A 7,596-nucleotide genomic window follows, 5' to 3' on the forward strand; every position below is an offset into this window, starting at 1 on the left:
AATCCTAACCACTAGACTGCCAGGGAACTCCCACGATTGGTTTCTTAAAAGCAAAAATAGAAAGTAAGTCCCTGAATTTCGGGGTTGAAACTACCATGTTGACTGTTAATCACAGGTGGCATCTATCCACTTGGACTCATGACTTCTAGAATCTTAGGTGCCTAGTTCAGGAGCACTTTATCCGCATGCAGAGATGGACGAGTTTGCTCCACAGAAAAAGGGACACTTTCTACCCAGCCCCAGCGTATCCCTGTCGAGAGCAATGCCAGATGATGTGTCGCCAGGAAGCATCCTTTTGGTGGGAGTGGGGTGTAGGCAAGGACAGTAAAGTTCTCATAAAGCTGCCAATGAAACGGATGTGAGGGCTCAAAAGCAGAGTGTTATGTTAGCAGAGAAAAGGAAGATCTTACCTAGATAAGAGGGAAAGATGGTGGGAAGCATGTGCCAGCCCAGTTAAAAAGAAAATTAAAAGAGGGACTTCCCTGGCCGGCCAGTGGTTAGGATTCCTCGCTTCCACAGCAGGGGGCGCGGGTTCCATCCCTGGTAGGGGAACTAAGATCCCACGTGTGGTGTGGCCAAAAAAAAAAAATTTAATATAATTAATTAATTAAATTAAAAGGGATTAGAGGTAGATTTCCTTTATGGATTTACTTGGACATTTTGTCCATCAAAGCACAATCACCCCGACAAATAATTCACACGTGTTTCTATAGATGTAACACAGATGCCAAGGGCAGGAAGGTGGACTGAGGGAAGAGGACATGTTTACATGTGAAATAGAGTTGGTTTGTAGAGTGGACTGTCCGATAAAAAGGAAGAGAGTGCATAGCGATCTCCTTAATACTGTTGCAGCTGCAGTCTCAGATAACGTTTTTGAAAATATTTTAGCAGTTTTGCTATTAAGACAGAGAAAAATACTGCTACATGCAATCCTGTTTGAGTGGAATTAAGCCCCCCTTTATAAACACAATTCATTATACCAAGTCCCGGGCTACCCTGGTGGCGCAGTGGTTGAGAGTCTACCTGCCAATGCAGGGGACACGGGTTCGTGCCCTGGGCTGGGAGGATCCCATGTGCCGCGGAGCAGCTGGGCCCGTGAGCCATGGCCGCTGGGCCTGCGCGTCCGGAGCCTGTGCTCCGCAACGGGAGAGGCCACAGCAGTGAGAGGCCCGCATATCACAAAAAAAAAAAAAAAAAAAATTATACCAAATCCCATGCTCGGAACTTCTTTGACACAAAGAAGCCATCAGTGAACGGGGAGCTGTCACCAACTTCCCATCTTCTGGTAAAGCCAGTTTGTTCTAACACAGCATGTCCTTCCAGCAAAATAAAAAATACATACACTCTTCAGAGTTCAAGAATTGCATGATTTATGCACAGCGTTTCAAAAGAGAAACTTTAATAACACTTCCAGTTAGTAAATATTTTGCTCTTCCTAACTCGTTCCTAGAAGGACTGAGTTATGGATCACTCCCCAAACACTTTTTCCTATTTCTTTATCCAGTTGCCGGGAACCACGTCTATTCAGAAAGTCCCTGCTGTGCATGTATGCAGAGCAGATAGAATCGAGTTAGTACAAGCGCTGTTTGCATATGCTGTGTGTAGCTCCATTCTGGCAGTCTAATAATAGCAGAGTTTCAGAAGCTTAGGTATATTCTTGGAGTGACCCAATTCACTCAATCACTCCCCAGATACAATGCGAGGCTATTGAAGGGTCTGGGACCCTGGCGGATTTGAAGCCTTTGTCCGAATTTCAGGATGTCTTTGTCCCGATAACAATAGGTGACATCCCACATAGTGCGGGGCCATTTGTACAACTGCCTGCCCGAACTTCCTGTTTGGAATGAGGCGGGGAGGTTTCTGAAAAGCCTGGATAGGGTAGTGAGAAAGTAAAGCGAACAATGCTGGACTTCCAGGATTTTCTCTCGAAGATGTGTGGGGACTGAGGGAAATGACAATGTCCCACGGAGCAACACACATGGTTAAAACTGAGTTTACATGTCTGTGAACTTGCCAGACTCCTGCAGAGCCAGGCCCATGACCTAACGCAGGTGGCCTGAGCCATTTCCTAAGCTCCCAGAGCACCTGCTGATTCTCTGGAGACTCCCCCAAAGACCATTATTTATCAAAACAGAAGAGAGGGTCTTCTCCAATTCTTGGAAATACCTTTTTGCAGTTTACATTAATTTGGCATGCTCTTGGGCTCTAATCCTAACTGTATTATTTCAAAAAAAAAAAAAAAAAGAACAACGCTGAAACCTGTCAAGTGAAGGAAAGAAAGCAATATATCTTCTTAAACTGTAAGTGAAGAATCGTGCAGTCCTGGCATTTGCTAATGGGGCTCACACAGAGATGTCCCCTTCACACACACCAATCCTTCTCTTCCCTGCAAGCACTGAGCCCACAGCGGGGCGTGACAGGGGCTTGGGGTTCGAGCATTGGCTGGAAGGGTCTCAAGTCCCAGCTTGTCACTGATGTGCAGCCCTGAGGTCCTGAGCAAGTTATATGACCTCAACGAGCCTCTGCTTCCTTCTTGCACAAGATAGTGCCTTGCACTTTGGACCAAATACACAGAGCACGTCATGGTTCTACCCACTGGAAATGGATGGAAGGGATATTTCTCCACCCAATTCTCCTTAGACTCTTGGACTGGGTTTAAGTAACAATCCCATGACATCTGAGTACTTCCAACAGAGCTTTCCAAAAGAGTTTTCAAACAATCTAAACCCTTTTGAAGGGAGACGTTTATACTACAATTGTATTCGTCTCTGAGGAGGGTCTGGGTATTATATGGAGAGCAAGTAAGCCTTATCTGTGGTTTGTTGATGCAACACAAAGAGGTGAAAAAAATTATTTGGCAGTTTTCTTTTGGAAATAATACAGTTAGGATGAGTGCCTAAGAACATGCTAATGGTACAAAATATACTCGTATTTGCTAATATTTGTAATACTAGTTCATAATTATTGAGCAGTTAGAATGGGAAAGACACGGCTCTTCATTTTATATGCAATATTATTCACCATTCCTCGGAAGGATAAGCCATTATTTTCTTGATAAAACAAATGAGAAAACAGAATCAAATGAGTTAGCAGACTTTTCTTTTTTTTTTTTTTTTTTTTTTTTTTTTGCGGTACGCGGGCTTCTCACTGTTGCGGCCTCTCCCGTTGCGGAGCACAGGCTCGGACGCGCAGGCTCAGCGGCCTTGGCTCACGGGCCTAGCCGCTCCGCGGCACGTGGGATCTTCCCAGACTGGGGCACAAACCTGTTTCCCCTGCATCGGCAGGCGGACTCTCAACCACTGCGCCACCAGGGAAACCCAAGTTAGCAGACTTTTGATCTTGGACAAGAGAGGCGAGACTGTTGGACATGGGCTAGCAGCAGGCACTCAGCTGAAATTTTTTGATTATAAAGTAATTCTACATAATACTTATTTCACTGATGTGATAAGTAAGGAGTGTCACTTTGAGTGAATGCATTTCTCAGCCTCACCTAGATAGAGGTGGATGCAAATCCAACTCCATCCAAAGATTTGTGGCAAGCTTCTGTGTCCTTCCTTACTCCCATTGTGCCATCACGCAGTTTCAGAACTCCATAGAATAACAACGACAATCCCCTGGCGACCTTGGGCAAGTGATTTAACCTCACTATTCCTCAAGCACCTCATCTGTAAAATGGGCTCATAACAACAGCCCCCACTGGAGTGGGTATTACGAGGACCGAATGAGCTGAGTTGATGCTTTCAAAGCTCTTCTAGCAGTGCCTGGCACATAAGTGCTCAATAATTTGTAGCCTATCCATTGATTATTAATGATCACTCCCCCGTCTTTTCTGAATGGACGTCCCATCCAGGATAAAGAAGCCCAGAAATCGAGTGCTGAGTAAATGGTGAATTATGATACAGTCCAACCCCCAGCCCTGAAGGAGCTGGCTGGCTACCCTGCGCCGCACAGATCATTGTCAGTCTCCCCTAGACTTAGGCTGCTTTGTATTCTTCTTACTTCCTCCATCTTGGCTTTCTATGGAGGGAAACATGGTCAAAACCAGCTTCCGTGCATGAAGGGCAGGCTGGTCTGCTCTGGTTGCCCAACCCCAGAAACCTTGGCCTCCCAGTCAGCTGGTGTTTTTGTCACTTTCTCTGGAAACACTAGGGTGTCTCTTCTCTTACAACGTTCGCACCTAACAAATTCTTTCTTTTCTTGGTTTTTCACTGTTAGGATTTCAACCAGAGTACATCTGTGCTCATTTCATTGGTAAAATTGTATTTTAAGATGTTCCCAATTTGTTTTTGAAAGAACCTGTGTCGTCTGGATACTACCCGACAGGCAGCGTGCTGGGGAGAAGATACAAAGGGAAATAGGATGAAATCCTTTGGTTTGCAGTTTTCCCGTCTGGAAGGGGAAACAGACATCTTCACAGACAGTTGAGACAAGGTGAGTCCTGTGACTGCAAACAAACGTCCCGGAAGTGCCAAGTGGGTGGGTAGCATCATCCTAGGAGCCCCCCGCCCCTGACTAATGCCCACGGGCTGTTTTACTGCCGCCGCAGCACAGAGAACAGAAAGATGAAGGTCAGGGCACCTCTTCCTTTCTCCCGCATTCTCTGAGAACTCTGGGCCTTGGGCCGGATAAGCTTGACCATGAGGAGGAGACTCAGTAGAAGGACCGGGACAGAATGACTCCAAGTAGGAGAAACGCGCCAGGCAGGTGCTCAGTCCCCGCAGGACCCCTGCAGCTCCCACCCACATCTCTGCCGAGCGTTTGTGAACCCGGCGGTTGCACCACTGAAGTCCCCGCTCAGATTGTCATCTCCTGCTCACTGATCAGAAGGCGTGCAAGCCAGCAGGAGAGACAGAGAAGCTCATAGAAGTCCCCCCTACACGTGGCCACTCGTTCAAGGAAAGAAGGACGTGCCTTCTCAGGGACAGAGACAGGCACGATGCCTCAGGGACATTGTCTCCTACAATTTCACAGAGTTCCCATCGTTGGCCCAGAGAGGAGAGACCAAGCTTCTGTAACATCGTCTGTAATGCCTGCCCCCCACCGTCCCACGCTGACTAACCCACCAAGAACCGCCAGAGGCAAAGGGGCGAGGGGCTAGTTGGTTCTGTAGTATTGGGGGTCAGGTGGCGGAGCTAATGCTGCCCAGAGACAAAGGATTAAACCTTCACAATCAGGAGTTCATCTTTAGTTCAGGGTTGAGCACATACACCCCATGATGTTCACACCTGATTTTAAAACTGAGTCAGGAGAGAAAATGATGCAGGGAGATGCCCGCGGTGGTCCTCCCGTCAGTCTTCTGAGCCGGTCAGTGTGACATTGCTCCAGGTTTGAAACAACTTGTCTGAGGTCCTAAAAGACACACAGGCTTATGATCACTTGGGGGTGTTTCTCCCTCCCTCTACAGAGAGATTGTGTGCCCTGCACCGTCCAGGTAAGATTTCATCAGCAAGCGGAAGGCGTGTGATGTAAAACATGTCCACAAGGGAAGAATGATCTTTTACTGGCAATCTGTGGGCACTCCTGAAAAATGCTCGTCTGTGATAAAATTATTAATGCTTTCACATCAAACAAAAGTTCCTTGTTCATACACGGGTTGAATATTAGACGTCATTTTTTTTCTGCTCAGGATTTCGATAGAACCATGCAATAATGTCCAAATTATTCCACGTTTACATATGGCAGGTGTCAAGCAGCGTGTGCGGAATTATGGCGTTTAGGAAGAGATATTAGAAGTGGAGAAAGCATGATGAAAACTGTAGATTGAAACGTAAGTTTCTTCAGCAGTTTTATGTGTCGTTGACAAAAAGGCAGGTGGGAGAAATGACTCCAAAAGCAACCCCAGACTTCACTCTCCTGTAACAATGTTCCTCTTAGGGACAAAGTGAAAGATGAATGAAGAAATCACTGGAGAATTAGCTAAAGGAAAGCATATTTACAAAACTATTGGAATTAATGCTGTGGAAATCATTTCCGAGAGTGTGAAAAATTGGGACTTCCCTGGTGGCGCAGTGGATAAGACTCCACGCTCCCAATGCAGGGGGCCTGGGTTCGATCCCTGGTCAGGGAACTAGATCCCACATGCATGCCGCAACTAGGAGTTCGCATGCTGCAACTAAGGAGCCCACCTGCTGCAACCAGATAAATAAATAAATGAATAAATAGAGTGTGAAAACTTAATGTGAACACTCCTGTGTGAAGATACATTGGACTACAATTTTAAGTCAAGCTGACCTTTCAAAAACAAGCTAATTACCAATTTGAACAACAGAAAAAAATAGAACATGCCAAATGGCAGAGTAGGTGTTTAGCCTTTGTCTAAGGAGGCAAAATGGACTCGAGCAATTATTTAATTGAATCCACGCAACATAGCTCGTTTCGACCTAAAAGAACTCTCCCATATAGCAGGTTATCTGTCTTAAAATTGTCTAGATAATTAATTGCCTCAGATCTCCAAGTTGCTTTACTATTAATCTACACCTAAATCGATGTTTGATGGATTCTCTTCCTCAGTGCATTTACTTTAATTTAATATAAGTATTTATTGAGTACCTATTTTGTGCCTGCCACTAAGAGCTGCTCTTAGATAATGACCCTTTCCTTATAAAATCTAAGATTTTTGAAGAGGTGTGCCAGCCTTCCACAGCCTGGGTCCACAGTTACCACCTCTTCCTGTTTCAAGCCCATGACAGTCCGGTCCACCTTATCTAGCCGCCTTGCCTTTGCTCATCTGGTTACAGCTTGGACTGCTATTTCTGCTTTACACGAAGCAACATGTGCTGACATCCCCTTCCAGGCTCAGAGGAAATGCCACCCTTCACAGGGCCTTCCCTGATAGAGTCCTTCTCTGCTTAATCTTTCAGAGCAGTTTCTGAGGACAAGGTGTATTCACATGTGTTAATACTGCCCAAGATACATTAGATTTAAAAGAAATCATAGAAGTGAGTGCAGGTTCTTTTCTGCACATAGCTGCCCAGACCCATCCTCTGCCCTCTGGCCACGGGAAGGGACCAGGGATGGCTGAGGGGGAGAGGGAGACACCGGGGGTTTCTTCCCTGCTTTTGTACATCACCCATGGCAAGAGTTGGGTGATTCCAGGGGCCTTTTCTCCATGGCTCCACCATTCACTGGGCTCCTCCACTAAACCAAGACTTCCTTTGTCCCTCCTGCAGGGGTAGGAACAGCTCCCTGCCTCGGTGTCCCAGGGGGTCTCACGTGCCTCATTCTCACCCACCACCAGGAGTCACTGGACCCAGCTTCAGCTTTCCAATGTATTTAAAAGTAGTTTAAATGAAATGTCATGACTTTTTTCCTTTCTTAGAGATCGTTCCAAAACCAAAGACGAAATACACTTTTTTTAAAAAAACAATAAAAATTTTAATCTTCTTATTACCATACAGGTTCATTGGATTCTCCCATAAATTCTAGATTCATGATGGGATCTTGGTGATCTCATTTTTCCTGCAATTTGAAAAGTTTTGCTATTTCGTAATCCTAGAGATTACATCATTATCACTCATGCTTATGCATCGATTATTCCCAACAATGCTTTAAAAACACGAAAATAATGAGAAATGGAGGAATGAGGGGAGGCCTAGG

The sequence above is a fragment of the Lipotes vexillifer genome, unplaced genomic scaffold, assembly GCF_000442215.2.
Source record: "Lipotes vexillifer unplaced genomic scaffold, Lipotes_vexillifer_v1.1 scaffold7, whole genome shotgun sequence".
Taxonomy (NCBI): Eukaryota; Metazoa; Chordata; class Mammalia; order Artiodactyla; family Lipotidae; genus Lipotes; species Lipotes vexillifer.